Source organism: Hyla sarda, chromosome 5, assembly GCF_029499605.1.
Source record: "Hyla sarda isolate aHylSar1 chromosome 5, aHylSar1.hap1, whole genome shotgun sequence".
Classification (NCBI taxonomy): domain Eukaryota; kingdom Metazoa; phylum Chordata; class Amphibia; order Anura; family Hylidae; genus Hyla; species Hyla sarda.
This window is the reverse complement of record NC_079193.1, coordinates 101,124,541-101,150,840: the sequence shown is the minus strand read 5'-3', so window position 1 is coordinate 101,150,840 and position 26,300 is coordinate 101,124,541. Positions and strand designations below refer to the sequence as shown.

Below are 26,300 nucleotides of genomic sequence, written 5' to 3'. Positions count from 1 at the left end.
ATGTGCAGCACCTGAAACTATGGCTACTGCAAGCCTATGCTAACATTTCTCCTGCAGTGTTGCTAATCAGTGTGTGAAGAGTGGGAGAAGAGGGTTGCGTTGACAATCCAACACAATGGGCAGCACATTGAACACATTTTATAGATGGTCAGAAACTTATAAATAACTCATGAAAGAATAAAGTTACATTAAAACCAAGCTCATCATTGTTTTTCTTGTGAAATCCCCAATAAGTTTGATGTGTCACATGACCCTCTTCCTATTGAAAAAACAAAAGTTAGATTCAAAATGGCCGAGTTCAAAATGGCCGCCATGGTCACCACCCATCTTGAAAAGTTTCCTCCCTCACATATATTAATGTACCACAAACAGGAAGTTAATATCACCAACCATTCCCATTTTATCAAGGTGTATCCATATAAATGGCCCACCCTGTACTGTTTACCGAAAACAAACTGAGGACTACAAAGAAAAGAACACAGTATCTACAGTGAAATATGGTGGAGGTTCAATGATGTTTTGGGGTTATTTTGCTGCCTCTGGCACTGGGTGCATTGAATGTGTGCAAGGCATCATGAAATCTGAGGATTACCAATGGATTTTTGGTTGCACTGTACAGCCCAGTGTCAGAAAGCTGGGTTTGCGTCCGAGATCTTGGGTCTTCCAGCAGGACAATGACCCCAAACATAGCACCCAGAAATGGATGGCAACAAAGTGCTGGAGAGTTCTGAAGTGGCCAGCAATGAGTCCAGATCTAAATCCCATTGAACACCTGTGGAGAGATCTTAAAATTATGTTGGGAAAAGGCGCCCTTCCAATAAGAGAGACCTGGAGCAGTTTCCAAAGGAAGAGTGGTCCAACCTTCCGGCTAAGAGGTGTAAGAAGCTTATTGATGGTTAAAGGAAGCAACTGAAATCAGTTATTTTTTCCAAAGGGTGTGCAACCAAATATTAGGTTATGGGTGCCAATAATTTTATCCAGCCCATTTTTGGAGTTTGGTGTGACATTATGTCCAATTTGCTTTTTTTCCTCCCGTTTTTGGTTTAGTTCCAATACACACAAAGGAAATAAACATGTGTATAGCAAAACATGTGTTACTGCAATCCTTTTCTGTGAGAAATACTTCATTTTCTTACTTAAAACAGAAATACCTAAAATTTCAGGGGTGCCAACATTTGCGGCCATGACTGTATGCCCATACGAACAGACCCTTGGACAGTTTTGAAATCAGGCCACTTGTACTCAGTCCCAATTTTCTGGCCTATGCTCCACCTTCTGAAAACTTCTGAACTGCTGCTCTGAAGGGTTCAGAATTCATTTATGTTTACTTAATGTATACATTTTACATTGCTCAAAAGAATAAAAATGTTTATGTTAAATGCATGGGAACAAATGCAGCAAATTCTGCTGTATGCCATACCTTTTATTGCTGGGCACAATAGCCCACGCTAAAACCCAATTCTATACAGCTAAAAAAAAAATCATAATAAAATGAAAAGCATTGAACCGCTATGTGATTCCAGCCTAATTCACAAGCTTTGCTTCTACTCACAGCAGAGCTTCTCTTCCAGTCATTTCATGCACAAAGCTTGTAAGATTCCATGGATTACTGGTTATATATTCTGCTTATCAATCTTGTACTAGTATCTTAATGCTTCCACATTCACCTCGACTTAATAAACTACTGATCCTAAAGAAACTCTGCTCTGATACTAACCCTAATAACTTCTCAGTAAAGTCAAAGGATTTGAAGACTTGATCCAAAAGATACACGAGTCTGAAACAAGAGAAAAAACATCTGATCTGGTGCACATTGCATCTGGTTGTAGATGATCACAAGGTTTCTTTATTGTATTGCATTTCTCAGCCAAACTGTTTTACTGTTTAGATACTACTATAATATAAACGTAAAAAGATCGCATAAATCTTAGTGCCATGTAGGTGGCATCGAAATTTAGCAGAAATATTCCCCCTCACCCCAAATGTAGGCATTAGACATCCCAGGTATTTATAGCCTGTATTATGCCTGGTCACATATGCATACAATGGAAAAAGACTGGAAAACAAAGACTATTCTATTACTTACCTTATGATTAAATCTCTTATGCATAAGTTATACCGTATTTTTCGTCCTATAGGACGCACCGGCGTATAAGACGCACCCAATTTATAGGTGTAAAATCTAAAAAATAATAATAATTTGAACCCAATAGTAGTCTTCAACCTGCGGACCTCCAGATGTTGCAAAACTACAACTCCCAGCATGCCCGGACAGCCAACGGCTGTCCGGGCATGCTGGGAGTTGTAGTTTTGCAACATCTGGAGGTCTGCAGATTGAAGACCACTGCATAGGAGGTAATACTCACGTGTCCCCGCCGCTCCGGACCCGTCACCGCTGTCCTGGATGTCGCTCCATCGCTGTCGCAGTGTCCCCGCCGCTCCGGAACGTCTCTGCTGCCGGCCGGGTATCCTCGATCTCCGTTGCCGCCATCACGTCGTTACGCACGCCGACGCACGTACGCGACGACGTGATGACGAGGAAGGAGAGCGCCGGCCATACAGGGGATCCCTGAACGGAGAAGACACCGAGGAGGCAGGTAAGTTCCCTCCCGGTGTCCTGTAAGCACTAATCCGGCTATTCAGTCGGGCTGTTCGGGACCGCCGCGGTGAAATCGCGGCGGTCCCGAACAGCCCGACTGAACAGCCGGGTTAGTGTCACTTTCCCTTCAGACATGGCGGTCAGCTTTGATCGCCGTGTCTGAAGGGTTAATACAGGGCATCACCGCAATCGGTGATGTCCTGTATTAGCCGCGGGTCCCGGCCGTTGATGGCCGCAGGGACCGCCGCGATAGGGGTGTATTCGCCGTATAAGACGCACCAACTTTTTCCCCCCAGTTTTGGGGAAGAAAAAGTGCGTCTTATACAGCGAAAAATACGGTAATTTTGGGAGTTTGGATATGTACAAGGACTAAAGAGAAGTGTTGCATGCTGAGGTATTATAACTGATACCAAGTAACGTATTGAATTGTTCTGGCTTTAGGGTAAGAGTTTTTGTTGAATAATTGATCATATTGTGAACCCTGAATGTTCTTACCACTTAACACAAATTTACATTTCTCAAGGACAAACAGAAGTGCTGGATACCTGCAGTCTTATAAAGTCTTATAATTATCCTCTCCGTGCTTTTATAACAGGATAAAACATAGATATGTGTATATCATTTTATCAGTGGTGATCATTGTAGCCTTATATTAAAATAGGCCCGGTAATCATCAGGTCATAAATACATGAGTGGAAAGGATGGGATATATGCAAACATTTGGCCTTCTGAATCATAGTACATGTTGTGATTCTCTAGGTTAAAGCGGTATTCCCTTCTCCTGTACCATGTCTTACTGTTTTACTGTTTAGAGCATGGCAGCATAAATAAGTTTTCAATTGGCTTCATTTAGCAAAGTTTCCTGGTTCTGTAGATATATCCTTTTATATCCCCCTAGTTGACAGCTGGCAGCCATGGTTCCTGTCCACCAGCTCTGCTTAGGAAACAGTGGTGACGTCATTCTTTGACCAGAGATTTGAGCACACAGGCTCTCTGCTCTCCCTGTTCGGCTTATCTCAGTACACTCATGATGTCTGACAGCTGCAGGCATAGGGCTTAAAGGCGTACATATTAGGGATCGACCGATTATCGGTTTGGCCGATATTATCGGCCAATAATCACGATTTTGGGCATTATCGGTATCGGCAATTACCTTACCGATAATGCCCCGCCAACTGCACCGCCACCCCCCCCCCGCACCACGTCCACCCCCCCCACCGAACCGCCCCTGCCTGTCCGGGGGTCCTCCTGAGTATTATCACCACCACTGCCCCCCCCCCCACACCGCTCCGTGCCCCCTACCGCCTCACCGCACAGCGTAGCACCCCCCACCGCACCGCCCCGGCCCCATTGCCTCCCCCATCCCCGGTTTTATGATTACCTGTTCCTGGGGCCCGGGGTCCACGCTACTTCTGGCTCATGCTGCGTCCTGCGTTACGTTGTGCGGAATGACGAATGACGCAACGTAACAGTCAGTGCGCACAGTGACAGCTCAGGAGGATGCCACCGGAGCCAGATGTAGAGTGGACCCCGGGCCCGGGAACAGGTAATTATAAAACCGGGGATGGGGGAGGCAATGGGGCCGGGGCGGTGTGGTGGGGGGTGCGACGCGGTGCGGTGGGGCGGTAGGGGGCACGGAGCTGAGCGGTGCGGTGGTGGGGGGGGCAGTGGTGGTGATAGGACTCAGGAGGACCCCCGGACAGGCAGGGGGAGAGAAGCGGGTGGCGGCGGCGGTCTATGGCACCGCAAAAGCCGCTGCAGTTCATTGATTTCAAGTGCCCGCTTTAAATCAATGATCTGCAGCGGTGTCGCGGGGGGATAAATAGCCGATATAAGTTATTCTGGTATAAGTTATCGGCTATCGGCCCTAACCTCCACAGATTATCGCTATCGGCCCTAAAAAAAATGATATCGGTCGATCCCTAGTACATATACATGTTATCCTCTATCCAAAGGATAGGGGATAGCATGTCTGATTGTGGGGAGTGTGGCCGCAGGTACCCCCCGCAATCTCCGGGACGGCACAGCAGTGTTATGGTCACGGAAGCCTGGGGCTTTCATGATTGTGACATCACACCACGCCTCCTCCATTCATGTCTATGGGAGGGGGCGTGACAGCTAGTACAAAGCCAACACGCCTCCTCCCATAGACATGAATGGAGGGGGCGTGGTGCATGTGTTTGCCAGTCATCCAGCACTGCATGTTATCCCCTGTCCTTTGGATAGGGTATAACATGCCTAGCAGCAGAGTACCCCTTTAACCCCTTAACAACGAAGGACATATATTTACGTCCTCCGCCGGCTCCCGCCATATGCCGTGGGGGTCACGTGGTGTCCCCGCGTCATATCGGGTCGGTCCCGGCGGCCATCAACGGCCGGGACCTGCGGCTAATACAGGACATCACCGATCGCGGTGATGCCCTGTATTAACCCTTCAGACGCGGTGATCAAAGCTGAGCGCCGCCTCTGCAGCAAAAGTTTAAGTATCCCGGCTGCTCAGTCGGGCTGTTCGGGACAGCCATGGTGAAATCGCGGCATCCCGAACAGCTTACAGGACACCAGGAGGGCCCTTACCTGCCTCCTCGGTGTCCGATCGGCGAATGACTGCTCCGTGCCTGAGATCCAGGCAGGAGCAGTCAAGCGCCGATAACACTGATCACAGGCATGTTAATACACAACAGTGATCTGTGTAAAAGATCAGTGTGTACAGTGTTATAAGTCCCTATGGGAACTATAACACTGCAAAAAAAAAAGTAAAAATAAAGTGTTAATAAAGATCATTTAACCCCTTCCCTAATAAAAGTTTTAATCACCCCCCTTTTCCCATAAAAAAAAATAAAACAGTGTAAATAAAAATAAACATATGTGGTATCGCCGCGTGCGTAAATGTTTGAACTATAAAAACATATAGTTAATTAAACCGCACGGTCAATGGCGTAAAGTCCAAAAAAGCGTATTTTGGTCACTTTTTATACCATTAAAAAATGAATAAAAAGAGATCAAAAAGTCAGATCAAAACAATAATGGTACCGATAAAAACATCAGATCATAGCGCAAAAAATGCGCCCTCACACCACCCTGTACGTGGAAAAATAAAAAAGTTAGAGGGGTCAGAAGAGGACATTTTTAAACATATACATTTTCCTGTACGACAAAATCAAACCTATATAAGTAGGGTATCATTTTAATAGTATGGACCTACAGAATAATGATAAGGTGTCATCTTACAGAAATATGCACAGCGCAGAAACGGAAGCCCCCAAAAGTTACAAAATGGTGTTTTTTCTTCAATTTTGTCGCACAATGATTTTTTTTCCCGTTTCACTGTGGATTTTTGTAAAATAACTGATGTCATTACAAAGTAGAATTGGTGACGCAAAAAATAAGCCATAATATAGATTTTTAGGTGGAAAATTGAAAGGGTTATGATTTTTAAAAGGTAAGGAGGAAAAAACGAAAATGAAAAAAGTGAAAAACAATGCGTCCTTAAGTGGTTAAGCTTGGGAGCTGTCAGGCATAGAAGTAGATGACCATTCTCTGACCCCAGCTCGGTCCACCAGCAATCCTAGGAGTGTGAAAAGACAGCAGCAACCGAGCAGAGAAGAGATGATACAACCCCTTTAAAACATGTAACATACTGAAGAATAACATCAACTTTAAAGGGGTATTCTGGTGGGGAAAAATGTCAAATCAACTGGTGCCAGAGAGTTTTACAGATTTGTAAATTACTTCTATTAAAAAATCTTAATCCTTCCAGTACTTATCAGCTGCTGTATGCTCCACTGAAAATTGAGTAGTTCTTTTCAGTTTGACCACAGTGCTCCCTGCTGACACCTCTGTCCGTATCAGGAACTGTCCAGAGTAGGAGAGGATTGCTATGGGGATTTGATTCTACTCTGGATAGTTCCAGAAACAGACAGAGGTGTCAGCAAAGAGCACTGTGGTCAGACTGGAAAGAACTTCTCAATTTCCCGTGGAGCACACAACAGCTGATAAGTACTGGAAGGATTAAGCATACAGCAGCTGATAACTACTGGAAGGATTACAATATTTTAATTGAAGTAATTTACAAATCTGTTTAACTTTCTGGAGCTAGTTGGTATGAAAAAAAATAGTTTTCCACCAGAGTACCCCTTTAACCCCTTAACGATGCAGGACGTAAATGTACGTACTGGTGCAGTGGTATTTAACGCACCAGGATGTACATTTACGTCCTATACATGACAGCGAGCATCAGAGTGATACTCTGATCATGCGCGGCAGGTCCCGGCTGCTGATAGCAGCCAGGGAGCTGCCGGCAATGGCCGACATCCGCAATCGCACGGATGTCTGACATTAACCCCTCAGATGACGTGATCAATACAGATCACGGCATCTGCAGTGCTGCGGTCACTAAAATGGATGATCGGATCGCCCGCATCGCTGCCGCGGAGATCCGATCATCCAGAACGGCAGACGGAGGTCCCCTCACCTGCCTTTGCTGCCTTCCACAGGTCTTCTGCTCTGGTCTGAGATTGAGCAGACCAGAGCAAAAGATGACCGATAAAACTGATCAGTGCTATGCCCTATGCATAGCACTGAACAGTATTAGCAATCAAATTATTGCTATAAATAGTCCCCTACGGGAACCATTATAGTGTAAACTTAAAAGTAAAAATAAATGTGAAAAATCCCCTCCCCCAACAAAAAAAATTATTTTCTCTTTTCCCCACATTTAAGGCTACATATGCCCTGCGTCCCCAAGAGGTTAAGGGCATTAAGAGAAGCAAAACTCTATGTGTCCTATCTAGAAACACCTGTGACAGGGTAAAAGTTCTAGGACAGGATATACTAGAGAGTAATCTGTTTGGGCATCAACTCCAGTGTTGTTACCAAACCAACCTTGTACTAAGCTTTTTATGAGTTTCCAAAACCTGGGGAGTTTGCTAGTGTTTTGGCTAAAGCAAAAGTAGTCACCAAAAGGCAGTTGGTCTGGAGTACAAACCATTTCACATTAATCTTGGTCAAGAAATATTGATCCAGTCACGAGATCAGGGCATTACTTTAATTTTGGAGCAGCACCAGCTGCTTCAAAACATCACATTCCGGTACTGATCATTAGTAAAATAGGAAGATTTTTTTTCTGTTTCCTAGGTACACTCCTAACCCTCAGATTAAGATGTCTTCACTGTTTGGTTTTGTAATTGTTATTTCCTTAATAAAGAAATGTTAGATTATCCTATTTGATGTGTTTTTTGCTCTCTTTCACCCTCGGTGGCAGCCATGTCACACCTCTAACCGCTAATATGTGAGGGGGGGGGGGGGGGGGATACAGAGCATTTGTTGTAATTGATGCGACAACCACAAACTTTACTGTAACAGCTTAAAAGTATTTGGCCCTAAAGGCCTACAATACCTTGAACCTAAACCGTTTAACTGTGACGTGATCAAAGTCATAACTTTTTATTTGCACTTCTGATTCAGTAAATGGCAGTAAATTATCATACCTGGCATCTATATATAACAATCCAACAAAGACGCCTATGAAGCCAGTCTGGCACATTATTAGAAGACGATCAAACCTTGTGGGGAAACTATCACATTAAACTACTGTTGATAGGTTCAGGCCAATAACAACCCAAACGCAGTCGAGGTACATGAAAAAAAGTTATAAAAGCAAACAAAAAGGAGAAACAAGGAAGTTGACCAGAAAGGCTCTGAATGGTTAAAAGACATTTGTGAGAGAGATAACCAATTGTGTATGTCCTAGCGACATAAAATATGTTAAGTGCTCCTTATATAAGCCAGTGCACATAATGAATGCCAGAACACATTGTACTAACAATATGCGTGTAAACATTTGCATGTTTGAGTATGCATTTTTATATAATGAAAACAGCTTTTAATGACTGCAATAGCCACATTACGGTAACATCCTAAAATCCCAAAGTAACAAGCATATGGAACAACATATTGAAGGTGGCTGCAGGAAAGTGAAAAAAATAAATAGTTTTCAAAAAGAAACCAGAGCAGTCTGTTTTCAGAAAAATTAATAATTATGATGTGGATTCACATTAAATGTCTTCACAAAATTCTATCATCATGTCAGAAACAAAGGCATTCCAATGTCAAATCACACATTACCATCTAGTAGTATAGTCATATAGTATTTCAAAAAATTGCCAATATTACAGTTACCGTATATACTCGAGTATAAGCCGAGTTTTTCAGCACGATTTTTCGTGCTGAAAACACCCCCCTCGGCTTATACTCGAGTGAACTCCTCCACCCGCAGTGGTCTTCAACCTGCGGACTTCCAGAGGTTTCAAAACTACATCTCCCAGCAAGCCCGGGCAGCCATCGGCTGTCCGGGCTTGCTGGGAGTTGTAGTTTTGAAACCTCCGGAGGTCCGCAGGTTGAAGACCACTGCGGCCTTCAACATCATCCAGCCCCCCTCTCACCCCCTTTAGTTCTGAGTACTCACCTCCGCTCGGCGCTGGTCCGGTCCTGCAGGGCTGTCCGGAGAGGAGGTGGTCCGGTGGCATAGTGGTTCCGGGCTGCTATCTTCACCGGGGAGGCCTCTTCTAAGCGCTTCGGGCCCGGCCTCAGAATAGTCACGTTGCCGTGACAACGACGCAGAGGTGCGTTCATTGCCAACGTACTTATGCGTCATTGTCAAGGCAACGCCTCTATTCCGGGCCGGAAGCGCGGAGAAGAGGCGCCCCCGGTGAAGATAGCAGCCCGGACCACCTCCTCACCGGACCACCTCCTCTCCGGACAGCCCTGCAGGACCGGACCAGCGCCGAGCGGAGGTGAGTACTCAGAACTAAAGGGGGTGAGAGGGGGCTGGATGATGTTGAAGGCCGCAGTGGTCTTCAACCTGCGGACCTCCGGAGGTTTCAAAACTACAACTCCCAGCAAGCCCGGACAGCCGATGGCTGCCCGGGCTTGCTGGGAGTTGTAGTTTTGAAACCTCTGGAGGTCCGCATGTTGAAGGCCGCAGTGGTCTTCAACCTGCGGACCTCCGGAGGTTTCAAAACTACAACTCCCAGCAAGCCCGGACAGCCGATGGCTGCCCGGGCTTGCTGGGAGTTGTAGTTTTGAAACCTCTGGAGGTCCGCATGTTGAAGGCCGCAGTGGTCTTCAACCTGCGGACCTCCGGAGGTTTCAAAACTACAACTCCCAGCAAGCCCGGACAGCCGATGGCTGCCCGGGCTTGCTGGGAGTTGTAGTTTTGAAACCTCTGGAGGTCCGCAGGTTGAAGACGACTGAGGGCGAATGATGAGAAGAGGATGATGAAGGGGGGGGGGGGTGTGGGGATGATGGGGGGGGTGTGGGATGATTACAAGGGGATGATGAAGGGGGGATGTGTGGGATGATAAGGGGATGTGTGGGATGATGACAAGGGGATGATGAAGGGGGGATGTGTGGGATAAGGGGATGTGTGGGATGATGACAAGGGGATGATGAAGGGGGGATGTGTGGGATGATGACAAGGGGATGATGAAGGGGGGATGTGTGGGATGATAAGGGGATGTGTGGGATGATGACAAGGGGATGATGAAGGGGGGATGTGTGGGATGATAAGGGGATGTGTGGGATGATGACAAGGGGATGATGAAGGGGGGATGTGTGGGATGATGACAAGGGGATGATGAGGATGTTAATGACGGGTCTGGATGATGACAGGGGGGGATGAGGTATTTCCCACCCTAGGCTTATACTCGAGTCAATAACTTTTCCTGGGATTTTGGGTTGAAATTAGGGGTCTCGGCTTTTACTCGGGTCGGCTTATACTCGAGTATATACGGTAATAGTACATCCTTGAAAGGCACTGACTGCAGATGACCTCAGCTCAAAAAGTTTGTTTTAGGGTATGTTCTCACATTCAGGTTTTTAACTCCTTAAGGACACATGACGTACCGGTACGTCATGAGTCCGCTCCCGATCTATAATGCGGGGCCCCAGCCTCTAACAACAGCCGGGACCCGTGGCTAATAGCGCCCGGCAGTGAAAGCATGCCGGTTAGCTCAGGGAGCTGTTAGGGATCGCCGTGGCAAAATCGCGGCATCCAGAACAGCTTACAGGACAGCGGGAGGGTCCCTACCTGCCTCCTCGCTGTCCGATCGCCGAATGACTGCTCAGTGCCTGAGATCCAGGCATGAGCAGTCAAGTGGCAGAATCATCGATCACTGGTTTTCTATCAATGTAATAGATCAGTATGTGCAGTGTTTGTTATAGGTCCCTATGGGAGCTATAACGATGCAAAAAAAAAGTGAATAAAGATCATTTAACCCCTTCCCTGTTAAAAGTTTGAATCACCCTCCTTTTCCCATAAAAAAAACACAGTGTAAATAAAAATAAACATATATGGTATCGCCACGTCAATGGCGTACGCGCAAAAAAATTCGTACGCGCGAAAAAATTCCAAACTCCAAAATAGTGCATTTTTGGGAACTTTTTATATCATGAAAAAATGAATAAAAAAGCGATCAATAAGTCCTATCAATGCAAAAATGGTACCACTAAAACCTTCAGATCACAGCGCAAAAAATGAGCCCTCATACCGCCCCATATGCGGGAAAATAAAAAGTTACAGGGGTCAGAAGATGACAATTTTAAACGTATTAATTTTCCTGCATGTAGTTATGATTTTTTCCAGAAGTACGACAAAATCAAACCTATATAAGTAGGGTATCATTTTAATCAAATGGACCTACAGAATAAAGATAAGATGTCATTTTTACTGAAAAATGTACTACGTAGAAACAGAAGCCCCCAAAAGTTACAAGACAGCGGTTTTTTTTTTCAATTTTGTCTCACAATGATTTTTTTTCCGTTTCGCCGTAGATTTTTGGGCACAATGACTGACGTCATTACAAAGCAGAATTGGTGGCGCAAAAAATAAGCCATCATATGGATTTTTAGGTGCAAAATTGAAAGAGTTATGACTTTTTAAAGGCAAGGAGGAAAAAACGAAAATGCAAAAACGGAAAAATTCTCAGTCCTTAAGGGGTTAATTGTACTGTAATTTGAAAATACAAAGACAGGAATGGATCTGAAAGGGATGTGAAGTCTCAGTCTTTCCTTTAAAAAAGGATCTGTTCCTGGCTTTGAATTTAATAATTGCAATTACAAACCTGAACGTGTAAGCAAAGCCTAAAAAGGAATCCACCTTCTCCAAACATACAGTCATATGTAAAAGTTTAGGCACCGCTGACATTTTCCATGATTTTCATTTACGGTATAAATTATTGGGTGTTTGGATCAGCAATTTCATTTTGAGCTATTATATATCTGAAAGACACAGTAATATTTCAGTAGTGAAATGAGGTTTATTGGATGAACAGGAAATGTGCAATCTGCATCAAAACAAAAGTATGAACAACAATAAAAAAATGTGGTTTCAAATGGCAGAAAATGTTCAACCCCAAATGCAGTTATGCATTTATTCTGGGGGAGCAGATCCTGTGCATGTGGTCCGTTGCTTTGGGCAATCCCCAGCATAAAATGCATACAATGGGGGATGCCTGCAGCAGTCTACAAGTGCCACAATGGCATCTTACACCTGATGAAAAGTGTGGATGTGTAACATACAGTATAGAATAATACATAAATTCAGGTGCATTACTGTTGTAGATGTAGACAGTAACATATGACTAACCCTCAAAATGAGGTTAAAATTGAGAAATTAGCCAGTATATCCTTATATGAAGTACATACCTGAGCACGCACACCAACGCCAAGGTTTCTCAAGTGGCAAGGGACCTAACACTAAACCTACCTGTGCCGTATGGGCAATACCAGGGGCCAGTGGGCAATTACAGCAACAATAGGTCCAACTCATAGCCTGCTCCCCGGATAAGCACACATACAGTGGGAGGAGGGAAGAAGGCTATGAGCCCCACCCAAGTAGGCTGATATTTTGGCAGCCTCACAGATGCCCCAAAATGTACCGGGTGTCCATTGTGGCACTTGCAGGCTGCAGGCATCCCCCATTGTATGCATTTTATGCTGGGGATTGCCATTAGCCATGGACCACAAGTGCAGGATCTGCTCCCCCGGCATAAATGCACATCTGCATTTGGGGATGCAAACCTCCTGCCATTTGAAACCACATTTTTTTTTCTTGTTGTTCATTTTTTTACTTGGAGGTGTATAAAATACATATCTAATCACTATTTTAGGCAGCAATTTGGTACGCCTGTGAGGCAAGCAACATATCAGCTTACTTGAGTAGGACACTTCCTATTGCTTGTAATGAGTGTCTGGATTCTGGATAAAGGGATTTTTGACAATTCAACCTTGCAAAAAAATTTCAGTTCAGTTAGATTTGATCGGTGCCGCTTCAAAATCACACTACAGATTTTTAATGATATTAAAGGTCTGGGGACTGGATGGCCATTCCGGAACATTGGACTTGTTCCTCTGCATAAATACTAGGGATGCACTGAAAGAGAAATTTTGGGGTTAAACCATAAATTTAGCCTGTGCTTGGCCGAAAACTGAAATCGAAAATGCATTGCCCCGCCCTTTTAAAAAAATATATAGTTTCTGTTACATTTTCTTACTTTTTTTGGAATATGATGTGACAAAAATCAGCAATTTTTGTGTTAAAATTTTTTTTGCGTTTACGCCGTTCACACGGCAGGATCAGAAACAAATTAAATTTATAGTTTGGACAATTATGCATATTTAGCAATACCAAATAAGTTTATTATTATTATTTTTTATACAGAAAATGGGAAAAGGAGGGTGATTTAAACTTTTATGGAAAGGGTTAATGGATTTATTTTTAAAACTTTTATTTAACTTTTTTTTTCTACACTTAGGGGACTTTTAGAGTTCCATAGAACTCCACTGATCTGTGTGCTCCGCGATCATTTGGTTGAGCCTCAATCAAATGAAGAGTCACGTACCCCAGAGATGCAGAGGTAAGCCCTCCGGCTACCTCCACAGTGGATCGATCTTTGCCCCCTCCATCCCACCCCTCAACCCCCCCCCCCCCCGGCTATCGCCGCTGCAGGGGTGGGGGGGATGTTGGGCGATCCACCCCACTGTGCCACCATGGAGTGTTTAAAGCACTCTTTAGACGCCACTGTCAGCAGCGATCTAAAAGGGTTAAAAGCTGGATGCGGTGATAGCCGCTTGTCTGCTATTAGCTGAGGCCCCCTGCTACAACAATCAGCCTCAGCGTTAAGAAGACTCCCAGTACCAGCACTGGCCACACAGCCCCACTGCATGATGGAAACTCCACCAAATGTTACTGTGGGTAGTAAGTGTTTGTCTTGGAAAGCTGTGTTCTTTTAACACCATGGATAACACCCCTTGCTATGACCAAATAACTCCAACTTTGTTTTATCAATCCACAGCACCTTCTTCCAAAATTAAGCTGGCTTGTCCAAATGTGTGTATGTATACCTCAAGCGACTCTCTTTGTGGTGTGTGTGCAGAAAAAGCTACTTCCGCGTCACTTTCTCATACAGCTTCTCCTTGTGCAAAGTGTACTGAATTGTTAAACGATGCACAGTGACACCATCTGCAGCAACACAATGTAGGTCTTTGGAGATCCTTTGTCTTTGCCTTTCCGAATTTTTACTTGTTATGCCATTTCTTACCTTAACAAGATATGTGCCTGTGGTCTTTCATTTCCTTACTAGGTTCCTCCTGGTAGACACTGACAAAGACGCTGGGGACCCCCGTGATCTTGCACGCCACACCCCGTTTACAATCAGTCCCCGGAGCGTGTTCGCTCCGGGTCTGATTACTGTTGATCACGGGGCCGGAGCGTTGTGACGTCAAGGCCCCGCCCTGTGTGATGTCAAGCTCCACCCCTCAATGCAAGCCTATGGGAGGGGGCATGATCGCTGTCATGCCCCTCCCATAGCCTTGCATTGAAGGGCGGAGCGTGACGTCACACAGGGGCAGAGGTGTGACGTCACACGCCGCCGGCCCTGTGGTCGCTGGTAATCAGACCCAGAGCGAACATGCTCCGGGGACTGATTTTAACTGGGGTACTGCGTGCAAGATCACGGGGGTCCCCAGCGGTGGGACCCCCGCGATCAGACATCTTATCCCCTATCCTTCGGATAGGGGATAAGATGTCTAAGCACCGGAGTACCCCTTTAAAGGGGGATACCGATGAAAAACTATTTTTTTCTTCTCAAATGGGTTCAAAAAGTTAAACAAATTTGTAAACTACTTCTATTAAAAATCTTAATCCTACCCATACTTATCAGCTGCTGAAGTTGAGTTGTTCTTTTCTGTCTGACAACAGTGCTCTCTGGTGACACCTGTCTGTCTCAGGAACTGTCCAGAGTAGCAGTAAATCCCCATAGGAAACATCTCCTGCTATGAACAGTTCCTGAGAGAGACAGAGGTGTCAGCAGAGAGCACTTGTCAGACAGAAAAGAACAATTCAATTCAGCAGCTTATAAGTACTGGTAGAATTGAAATTTTTTAATAGAAGTAATTTATAAATCTGCTTAACTTTCTGGAGCCAGTTGATATGAAAAAAATGTATTTTCATTGGAATACCCCTTTAAATCTCTGCGATTGTAGCCTTCCCCAAAACCATAAGGTTGAACAATTGTTTTCAGGTCATTTGAGAATTGTATTGAGGCCCCCATGTTGCCATTCATCAGAGGAGAGTCAAACAGAACAACTATTTGCAATTGGCCACCATAACCCCTCAGGGGCCAAGACAATTCAGCCTGTACACCCCTTAACCCATTAACCTCTTAAGGACTCAGGGCGTACCTGTACGCCATGAGCTCGGTCCCGGTGTGAAAAACACCGGGTCGGTCCCGGCGTGAAAAACACCGGGTCGGTCCCGGCTGCTAACGATAGCCGGGACCCTGGGCTAACAGCGTGCGGCATCGATCGTTGTGCCATGCGCTGTTAACCCTTCAGACGCGGCGATCAAAGTTGATCACCGCGTCTGAAAACAAAAGTAAACGCTCCCCGGCAGCTCAGTCGGGCTGATCGGGACATCGCGATAAAATCGCGATGTTCCGATCAGCTGGGATGCAGGCGGAGGTCTCCTTACCTGACTCTGTGGCATCCGATCGGGGTTTGATTGCTCCAAGCCTGAGCTGCAGGCTTGAGCAATCGAGCCCCTATCACGCTGATCAGTGCAAAGCTATGGCTTTGCAGGGATCAGCATAAGAGATCAGTGTGTGCAGTGTTATAGGTCCCTATGGGAGCTATAGCACTGTAAAAAAAAAAAAAGTGGAAAACAAAATTAACAAAGGTCATTTAACCCCTTCCCTAATAAAAGATTGAATCACCCCCTTTTCCCATAAAAAAAACTGTGTAAATAAAAACGCGTGCGTAAATGTCCGAACTATAAAATTATATTATTAATTAAACCGCACGGTCAATGGTGTACGCACAAAAAAATTCCAACGTCCAAAATAGCGTATTTTTGATCACTTTTTAGATCATGAAAAAATGAATAAAAAGCGATCAAAAAGTCCGATCAACACAAAAATGGTACAGATAAAAACTTCAGAACACGGTGCAAAAAATGAGCCCTTATACCGACCCATACGCGGAAAAAAAAAAGTTACAGGGGTCAGAAGATGACAATTTTAAACGTATAAATTTTCCTGCATGTAGTTATCATTTTTTTTCAGAAGCGCGACAAAATCAAACCTATATAAGTAGGGTATCATTTTAACCGTATGGACCTACAGAATAAAGATAAGGTGTAATTTTGACCAAAAATGCACTGCGTAGAAACGGAAGCCCCCAAAAGTTACAAAATGAAATTTTTTCTTCAATTTTGTTGCACAACAATTTTTTTTTCCTTTTCGCCATGGATTTTTGGGTAAAATGACTAATGTCACTCCAAAGTAGAATTGGTTGCGCACAAAATAAGCCAAAATATGGATTTTTAGGTGCAAAATTGAAAGCGTTATGATTTTTAGAAGGTGATGAGGAAAAACTGAAAATGCAAAAACGGAAAAACGCTGAGTCCTTAAGGGGTTAAAGGGGTACTCTGCCCCTAGACATCTTATCCCCTATCCAAAGGATAGGGGATAAGATGTAAGATCGCCGCGGTCCTACTGCTGGGGACCCCCGGGATCCCCGCTGCAGCACCGCGCTATCATTACAGCACAGAGCGAGTTCGCTCTGTGCGTAATGACGGGCGATACGGGGGACGGAGCAGCGTGACCACATGGCGCCACCCCTCGTGACATCACGGCCCCTTCCCTTAATGCAAGTCTATGGGAGGGGGCGTGACGACTGCCACGCCCCTCCCATAGACTTGTATTGAAAGGGGCGGGCCGTTACATCACAAGGGGTGGAGCCGTGACGTAACAATGCTACGGTCCCTGTACTGCCCATCATTATGTGCAGAGCGAACTCGCTCTGCGCAGTAATGATAGCGCGATGCCGCAGCGGGGATCCCAGGGGTCTCCAGCAGCGGGACCGCGGCGATCTGACATCTTATCCCCTATCCTTTGGATAGGGGATAAGATGTCTAGGGGCGGAATAGCCCTTTAAGGACCAAGCTCATTTTTTTTCAAATCAACTGGTTCCAGAAAGTTAAACAGTTTGTAAATTACTTTCAGTAATCCTTTCAGTACTGAATCTTTTCAGTACTTATCAACTGCTGTTTGCTCCACAGGAAGTTGAGTTGTTCTTTTCAGTCTGACCACAGAGCTCTCTGCAGCCACCTCTGTCCATATCAAGAACTGTCCAGAGTACGAGCACATCCCCATAGCAAACCTCTCCTGCTCCGGACAGTTCCTGACCTGGACAGAGGTATCAGCAGAGAGCACTGTGGTCAGACTGAAAAGAACTAAACTTTCTGTGGAGCATACAGCAGCTGATAAGTACTAGAAGGATTAAGATTTTTTTTAATAGAAGTAATTTGCAAATCTGTTTAACTTTCTGGTACCAGTTGATAAAAGAAAAAAAAATATGTTTTTCACTGAAGTACCCCTTTAAGGCTAAAATGGGCTTGGTCCTTTTGGGGGTTAAGGACCAGGACATTTTTTGCAAATCTGACCTTTGTCACTTTCTGCATTATTAACTCAGGTATGCTTTTACTTATCAGTCTGATTCAGAGATTGCTTTTTGTGACATATTCTACTTTAAGTGGTAAATTTTCTTCGATACTTGCATCATTTCTTGCTGAAAAATATAAAAATTTCATAAAAATGTTGAACATTTTGAAACTCTCTGCTTGTAAGGTAAATGGACATGCCAAATAAATGATATATTGATTCACATACACAATATGTCGACATTATGTTGGCATCAGAAAGTTGACATATTGAAGATATTAGAGGGCTTCAAAAAATTGCAGTAATTTTCCACATTTGTAAGAAAAATTTAAAGTCTGGATTTTTCTGGGACCAGTTCAGTTTGAAGTGGATTTGAGGGGCATTTCTATAAGAAATCCCCCATAAATTACCCAATTATAGAAACTGCACCCCTAAAAGTATTACAAACGACATTCAGAAAACGTGTTAACCCTTCAGGTGTTTAATAGGAATAGCAGCAACGTGAAGGAGAAAACTCAAATTTTCAATTTTTTACACTAACATGTTCTTAAAGCACTATTTACTTTTTATTTTTGCAAGGAGTAAAAGGAAAAAAAGCCACCCAAAATTTGTAAGCCAATTTCTCTCGAGTAAGGAAAAATCACATATGCAGACAGGTACTTGAACTTTCGATAAAGTGGGAATGAAAATGAAAAATTTTATATTTTTATTCATTAAAATGCTGGTGTTACCACAATGGTTTTTTTATTTTTCACAATGGGTAATAGGAGTAAATACCCCCCAAAATGTTTAACCCCTTTGTACACCATATGTGGAAATATGTGCACTACAATGCTCAGAAAAAAAGGAATAAAATTTGGCTTTTGGAGAGCGAATTTAGCTGGAATTGAAGTCGGGGGCCATGTGCATTTGAAAAGCTCCCATGGTGCCAGAACAGTAGAACCCCCCCACATGTGCCATCCTTTTGGAAACTACATCCCTCAAGGAATGTAACAAGGGGTACAATTGAGTATTTACACCCCACAGGTCTTTGGAACAGTGGGCCAAATAATTAAAAATTAGATTTTTTTTCACTGAAATGCTGGTGTAACCCCAAATGTTAGATTTTCACAAGGGATAATACGAGAGAAAGCCCCCAAAATTTCTAGCCCAATTTTTTCCAAAGTAAGGAAATACCCCATATGTAGATGTAAAGTGCTGTGCGGGTGCACAACAGGGCGTCATAGAGTCATAGAGCTATGTTCCCATTTGAGGCCTATGACATGAGTAGCTTCAGTAATTACATACATTCAGAGGAAAATAAAAAAAGAAACACCTACATGTGACCCCTTAATGGCCAGTTCAACCCCTGAGGAAGATGTATAGGGGTGAAGTGAAAATTTGGAGTGTACAAGAGTTTTATAAATTTATTTTCCAGGAATGTAGTGCAGTGTGTGTAAAATAGGTATATGCCATTTAGGTATGGAGAATAATGACCCAGAGCATTGCCAAAAGTAAAACTTGTGCCTTCCCCAAACTCTATGCTCTGCTTTATCATTCTGGGAATATTTTGTGTGTTGCCGTCCCTAAACTGTTGCCTGCAAATGCGCATACTGCTCAGGTGGGAAGAGAGCACTGAGCTTTTGAGGCAACTTGAAAACCCCTAATGCAAGTTACTCGGTGACCCATAACCCATTTTCAAAAAAATACCTCAAAAGGTGTTATCCGGGGTATCATGTAAAGGTTTTTTGGGGGGGTTTAGGTTTTAAAATTTGGAAGGCAATGTACTGTGGACAGGTACATTTGGGTCAAATAAAGGGAAATAAATAGGGAAAGAGGATTATAAATGTATTACTCCATGGAAGTGTGGTACTCCCTAAAGCAACTGTTAATGCCCGGGTCCGGGTGATTAGGGCATGAGTGGTGGGACCATCCCTTCTTTCTTGTGTGGGAAATCACACCTGGAAAGTGTTGGCCTGGGACGATCTGGGCACCTCCAGTTCCACCAATACTCGGGCCTGCTTAACGCCAAAGATCAGGGCCTTTAGGAGTACCTCCTGGATAGGAGGAATTTCCTTGTGTTGCCAGCACTCCGCTATAGTACAAATGCGTTGTACATGGCAACCTTGACCATGTATACCACAACCTTTTTGTACCTTGTTTTGCGCATGGTGTTATATGGCTTGAGGACTTGATCAGAGAGATCAACTTCTCCCATATACTGATTGTAGTCCACGATACAATCAGGCTTGAGGGCCGTAAGTGTGGTACCTCAGACAGGGACAGGGATGCTGCCATTACCATGAATTGTGGTCAGCATAAGGACACCCTTCTTGTCCTTATAATCGACCAGCAACAGGTTTTCACTGGTAAAGGCCCTGCTCACCCCTGAGGATAGGTGTCTGGAGGCCTCCTTCATTCTTCCACAGAGTCCCATAAGCGGCCATGGATCTAGCGTAGAGGGATTTAACCCCTTAAGGACACATGACGTTCTGGAACGTCATGTGTCCGCTCCCGATCTATAACGCGGCGCCACGGGGCTAATAGCGCGCGGCATTGATCGCTGTGCCGTGCGCTATTAACCCTAAAGTGAAACTGAAACCATGCTGGTTAGCTCAGTGGGCTGTTCGGGATAGCCGCTGTGAAATCGCGGCATCCCGAACAGCTTACAGGACAGCAGGAGGGTCCCTACCTGCCTCCTCGCTGTCCGATCGCCAAATGACTGCTCAGTGCCTGAGGTCCAGGCATGAGCAGTCAAGCGGCAGAATCATCGATCACTGGTTTCTAATGAGAAACCAGTGATCACTGTGAAAGATCAGTGTGTGCAGTGTTATAGGTCCCTATGGGAGCTATAACACTGCAAAAAAAAGTGAAAAAAAAGTGAATAAATATCATTTAACCCCTTCCCTTGAATCACCCCCTTTTTCCCATAAAAAAAAAACACAGTGTAAATAAAAATAAACATATATGGTATCGCCGCGTGCAGAAATGTCCGAATTATGAAAATATATCGTTAATTAAACCGCACGGTCAATGGCGTGCGCGCAAAAAAAATTCCAAAGTCCAAAATAGTTCATTTTTGGTCACTTTCTATATCATGAAAAAATGAATAAAAAGCGATCAATAAATCCTATCAATGCAAAAATTGTACCGTTAAAAACTTCAGATCACGGCGCAAAAAATGAGCCAGAAATGACAATTTTAAACGTATTAATTTTCCTGCATGAAGTTATGATTTTTTCCAGAAGTACGACAAAATCAAACCTATATAAGTAGGGTATCATTTGAACCGTATGGACCTACAGAATAAATATCAGGTGTCATTTTTACCGAAAAATGTACTACGTAGAAACGGAAGCCCCCAAAAGTTACAAAACGGCGTGTTTTTTTTTTCAATTTTTTCTCACAATGATTTTTTTTTCCGTTTCACCGTAGATTTTTGGGCGCAATGACTGTTGTCATTACAAAGTAGAATTGGTGGCGCAAAAAATAAGCAATCATATGGATTTTTAGGTGCAAAATTTAAAGAGTTATGATTTTTAAAAGGCAAGGAGCAAAAAACGAAAATGCAAAAACGGAAAAACCCCCGGTCCTTAAGGGAAGGATTTTTGACTAGGCCCATGTGCAGCACGAGGCCCCAATACATCCTCATCTCGACTGCACTAACTGGGGTCCATCCATTGGGCCTAGCCAAAAAGAGCCCTAGTGTGCGGCCACAAACTGTTGGGCATACAGGTTTGTCTGCTCCACCATTAGATCGACAAAGTCTTCACTGACAAAAATAAAATAAAAGTAAATTTCAGTGTCATTCTGGATTCCTGGACACCCAACAAACCCAGAAATCATGGGCTCATAGTGCTCTGGAGCACACCTGACAAGTTCACTGGTAGAGGGTACAGCTGGACTTGGCTGGTAGGCCGGAAAACTAACACGGGCGACAGGGTCACTCGTACTACTATGGGGCACTGGGTCCCTTGTATGGGGGTTTGTGGCCTTGTTCGGCGTTGCTCAGCATCATGGTGTATGCCTCCTCCACCGAAAATACCACCGGAAATATCCGGCAGGCCATTTTTTCTGGGGTGAAAGAAAAAAAGAAAAAAAAAAAAACTTCACCAAAAAAGGGCAGATACCTATTCAGTCATGTGCGTAACTGATTAGCGCTCAGTAGAAGCAGGGGGGCACAGAAGACACACACAAAAAAAAATGTATTAAATAAAAAAAGCACCTACCCGAACCCTACCCCGCCCACACAGCAGGGCCCTGCTGCTCGTGGCACAAACCACAAACTCCCGTGAAAAAAATTGCTTTGATCCCCGAAAAAGTGCCTGCACCCAAAAAAATACTGATCAGTGGTACTGAGCTGATCAGCGATGGGGTGGGCGATTTGCTAACAGTGTCCAGCTGCTCTTTCTTAGCGAAGAGGGTCCAGCCACAAAAAAATAAAAGGCCTGCGCCCCAAAACTATAATTTTTTTAACAAATATAACTCTCCCTGCCTGTGGGTGGAAAGTGCGGAGCTTCTTGAGGCCACTTCCCGCCGATGTACAGAGGGTGATTGGTGGTGTGTCTTACACCAGCGATCACCCTCTTCTTCTGTGTTGTCAGGTCATCAGAGACTGGTCAATTCTAACAGATATGTTAGGACCCCATTGGGCGATGTCACTGGGCTGGGATGTCATTGGGCTGAATGATTAAGGCAGGCATCCCATTCCGATCACCGCCCGGTGGTGATCGGTAATGCCGAGGGTGTACAGGTTGGCCCTTGGTCCTTAACCCCTTAAGGACTCAGGGTTTTTCCGTTTTTGCACTTTTGTTTTTTCCTCCTTACCTTTTAAAAATCATAACCCTTTCAATTTTCCACCTAAAAATCAATATTATGGCTTATTTTTTGCTTCGCCAATTCTACTTTGCAGTGACATTAGTCATTTTACCCAAAAATGCACGGCGAAACGGAAAAAAAAATCATTGTGCAACAAAATTAAAATAAAAACGCCATTTTGTAACTTTTGGGGGCTTCCGTTTCTACGCAGTGCATATTTCGGTACACCTTATCATTATTCTGTAGGTCCATACGGTTAAAATGATACCCTACTTATATAGGTTTGATTTTGTCGCACTTCTGGAAAAAATCATAACTACATGCAGGAAAATTTATACGTTTAAAAATGTCATCTTCTGACCCCTATAACTTTTTTTATTTTTCCACGTACAGGGCGGTATGAGGACTCATTTTTTGCGCCGTGATCTGAAGTTTTTATCCGTGTGATTTTTGTTTTGATCGGACTTTTTGATCACTTTTTATTCATTTTTTTAATGGTATAAAAAGTGACCAAAATGCGCTTTTTTGGACTTTGGAATTTTTTTGCGCGTACGCCATTGACCGTGCGGTTTAATTAATGATATATTTTTATAGTTCGGACATTTACGCATGCGGCGATACCACATATGTTTATATTTTTTTTTTTTACACTTATTTTTTTTATGGGAAAAGGGGGGTGATTCAAACTTTTATTAGGGAAGGGGTTAAATGACCTTTATTAACACTTTTTTTTACATTTATTTTGCAGTGTTATAGGTCCCATAGGGCCCTATAACACTGCACACACTGATCTCCTATGCTGATCACTGGCGTGTATTAACACGCCTGTGATCAGCATTATCGGCGCTTGACTGCTCCTGCCTGGATCTCAGGCACGGAGCAGTCATTCGTCGATCGGACACCGAGGAGGCAGGTAAGGGCCCTCCCGGTGTCCGGTCAGCTGTTCGGGACGCCGCGATTTCACCGCGGCGGTCCCGAACAGCCTGACTGAGCAGCCGGGTCACTTTCAGTTTCACTTTAGAAGCGGCGGTCAGCTTTGACCGCCGCTTCTAAAGGGTTAATACCGGACATAGCCGCGATCGGCGATGTGTGGTATTAGCCGCGGGTCCCGGCCGTTGATGAGCGCTGGGACCGACGCGATATGATGCAGGATCGCGGCGCGATCCCGCTTCATATCGCGGGAGCCGGCGCAGGACGTAAATATACGTCCTGCGTCGTTAAGGGGTTAAGTACCAGGGTGCAAGGGCATACCTAAACGTCCTTGGTCCATAACAGGTTAATCCCTTAAGGATGCAGGGTGTCCTTAAGGACTCAGGGCGTACCTGTACGCCCTGATCCCGCTAACGCGTTTTAAACCATTCTCACGAGCAGAGAACGGGTTAAACCCTGAGGGTACTGGTTGCTACGGGCAGCTAGGACCCACAGCTAATGCCGGGCACCGCAGATCGGGTCGATGCCCGGCATTAACTCTTTAGATGCCATGTTCAAAGTTGGTTGCATCGTCTAAACTGAAAGTAAAACTATCCCGGCAGCTCAGTGGAGCTGATCGGGACTATCACGACAGAATCGCGATGTTCTGAAAAGCTTACTGGACGACAGGAGGGCCTGCACCTGCCTCCTCGTCGTCCGAACGGTGATCTACTGCTCCATGCCTAAAAAAAAAAAAAGTAAAAATTGGTTAAAAAAAATAAGAAGAAAATAATTTTTTTTTCTTAAAATTTTTTAAATAAAATAATGTAATAAAGAAATTATCTTATGTGGTACCACCGTGTGCATAAATGTCTGAACTATTAAAATATAAGGTTAGCTAAACCGCACAGTTCATGGCATACACGTAAAAAAATGAAATACCAAAGTCCAAAATTGTGAATTTTTGGTCCCTTCATATACAATAAAAATGATTTATAAAAAGTGATCAAAAAGTTCCATCAAAACAAAAATAGTACCGATGAAAACTACAGACCACGGCACAGTAGTAAAATAAATAAAACCTACATAAATTGGGTATCACTGTAACCGTATGGACCTATCGAATCAAGATAATGTGTCATTTTTACCGAAAAGTGCACTGCGTAAAAATGGAAGCCCTAAAAATTAGCAAAATGGATTCTTTTTTTTTCATTTCACGCCACAAATATTTTTATTTTGTTTCGCCGGAGATTATATTATAACATATGTAATGTAACAAGCCCTTATATGGGTCTGTAGGTGCACAATTGAAAGCGTTATGATTTTTAGAAGATGAGGAGGAAAAAGTGCAAAAAACGAAGATTGTTTTGAGTCCTTAAGGTAAAAATGGGCTGAGTCCTTAAGGACATCATTATAAAAATTATAGGTCCAACTCCATGCCTGCAAAGGAATGAAACTGTCAGCACCATACTGCACCACGACAAGACCCCTTTTAAAAACTACACACCCTAAAGTATTTAACCGGGTTAGTAATGTATTTTTTGAGGCCTTTTTGTGTTGATGGTATTGGCATAAATCAGTGTAAAATATTTAAAGTAGCTTTTTTTTCACATATACACCATTTGTGGGATACATTTTCTTAAAAATAGCTGTTAAACATGAATGGAATGCACCCCAAATTTTATTACCCTGCTTGTCCCTTGTTAGGCAGCACACACGCTTAGGCCATATTTGGATGCTTGGCCACATGGTGGGACCCAAAATGAGAGGAGTGCCATTTGGTTTTCAGGATATCATTATACAAATTATAGGCCACAATTCATGCTTGCAAAGCATTCTATCTTACAGAACAATAATGCCCGCCAGAAGTGACCCCATTTTCGAAACTACACCACCTAAAATATTCAAGTCAGTGGAAAAAATTTGAAATGAGATTTTTTTTCACAAATGCTTTATTCGTGGGACATATATTTAGTCATCATTTCTGAAATAGAGGAAATGCGCACCATATTTTATTACGCTGTTTGTCCTTGGTTGGGCAGTACCCCCACTTAGGCCATATATGGTTGCCTGACTGGTAGGACCCGGAAGGAGAGGAGCTCCCTTTGGCTCTCTGGACATCATAATATAAATTATAGACTCCCCGTCATGCCTGCAAAGGATCCGAACTGGCAGAATCATACCACACACCCTCAAGTGACCCATGTGGACTGCAAGATTTTTGTATTTACAAAGAAATATAGTCATGGCCGTAAATGTTGGCACCCCTGAAGAAATTTTTCAAGAAAATAAAGTATTTCTCACAGAAAAGGATTGCAGTAACACAGGTTTTGCTATATACATGTTTATTCCCTTTGTGTGTATTGGAACTAAACCAAAAAAGGGAGGAAACAAAAGCAAATTTGACATAATGTCACACCAAACGGGCTGGGCTGAACAAAATTATTGGCACCCTTAACTTAATATTTGGTTTCACACTCTTTGGAAAAACTAACTGACATCAGTAGCTTCCTATAACCACCAATAAGCTTCTTACACTTCTCAGCCAGAATGTTGGACCACTCTTCCTTTGTAAACTGCTCCAGGTCGGTGAGAAATACTTAATTTTCTTGAAAAATTTCAGGGGTGCCAACATTTACGGCCATGACTGTATGTTTTAGCAGGACTAGGGACTGCTCTGATCGGTCCTTGGTCGGCTAGCAGTGACGAGCATCTGTCTTTGACAAATGAAGTTTCAACCACCCAATTATTTATAAATTAAAATCATGGAAATTGTCAGGGGTGCCTAAACTTTTGCATACGATTGTACTAAGAACACTGTTAGGCTTGGTTGGATAAAATTTACCAACAAATGCATTCATAAAAAAGGGATTGCATTGTAAATAGCTTCTAGAAATAAAAGGTTATTCTGCAAACCTCCAAAGAAGGTTCTTATTAAATTATAAAACCAATGGCTTTTGCCTTTTATGATAGTACTAGCTGAGCACTCGGTGTTGCCC

At 43.7% G+C, this 26,300-nt stretch overlaps 1 protein-coding gene across 6 annotated transcripts in view; it reads right to left on the bottom strand.

Moving 5' to 3' along the window:
* RARB (retinoic acid receptor beta) overlaps positions 1 to 26,300 on the bottom strand; it is a 946,796-nt gene that overhangs the window by 523,776 nt on the left and 396,720 nt on the right. Inside the window, exon 1 of one of the 6 annotated variants that reach the window (XM_056519993.1) lies at positions 1,718 to 1,738. The exons of the other annotated variants lie outside the window; for them this stretch is intronic. The gene's annotated coding sequence lies outside the window, so the exon portion shown is untranslated. Of the gene's footprint in view, positions 1 to 1,717; positions 1,739 to 26,300 lie in introns of those variants that run through there. 6 annotated transcript variants of the gene reach the window in all.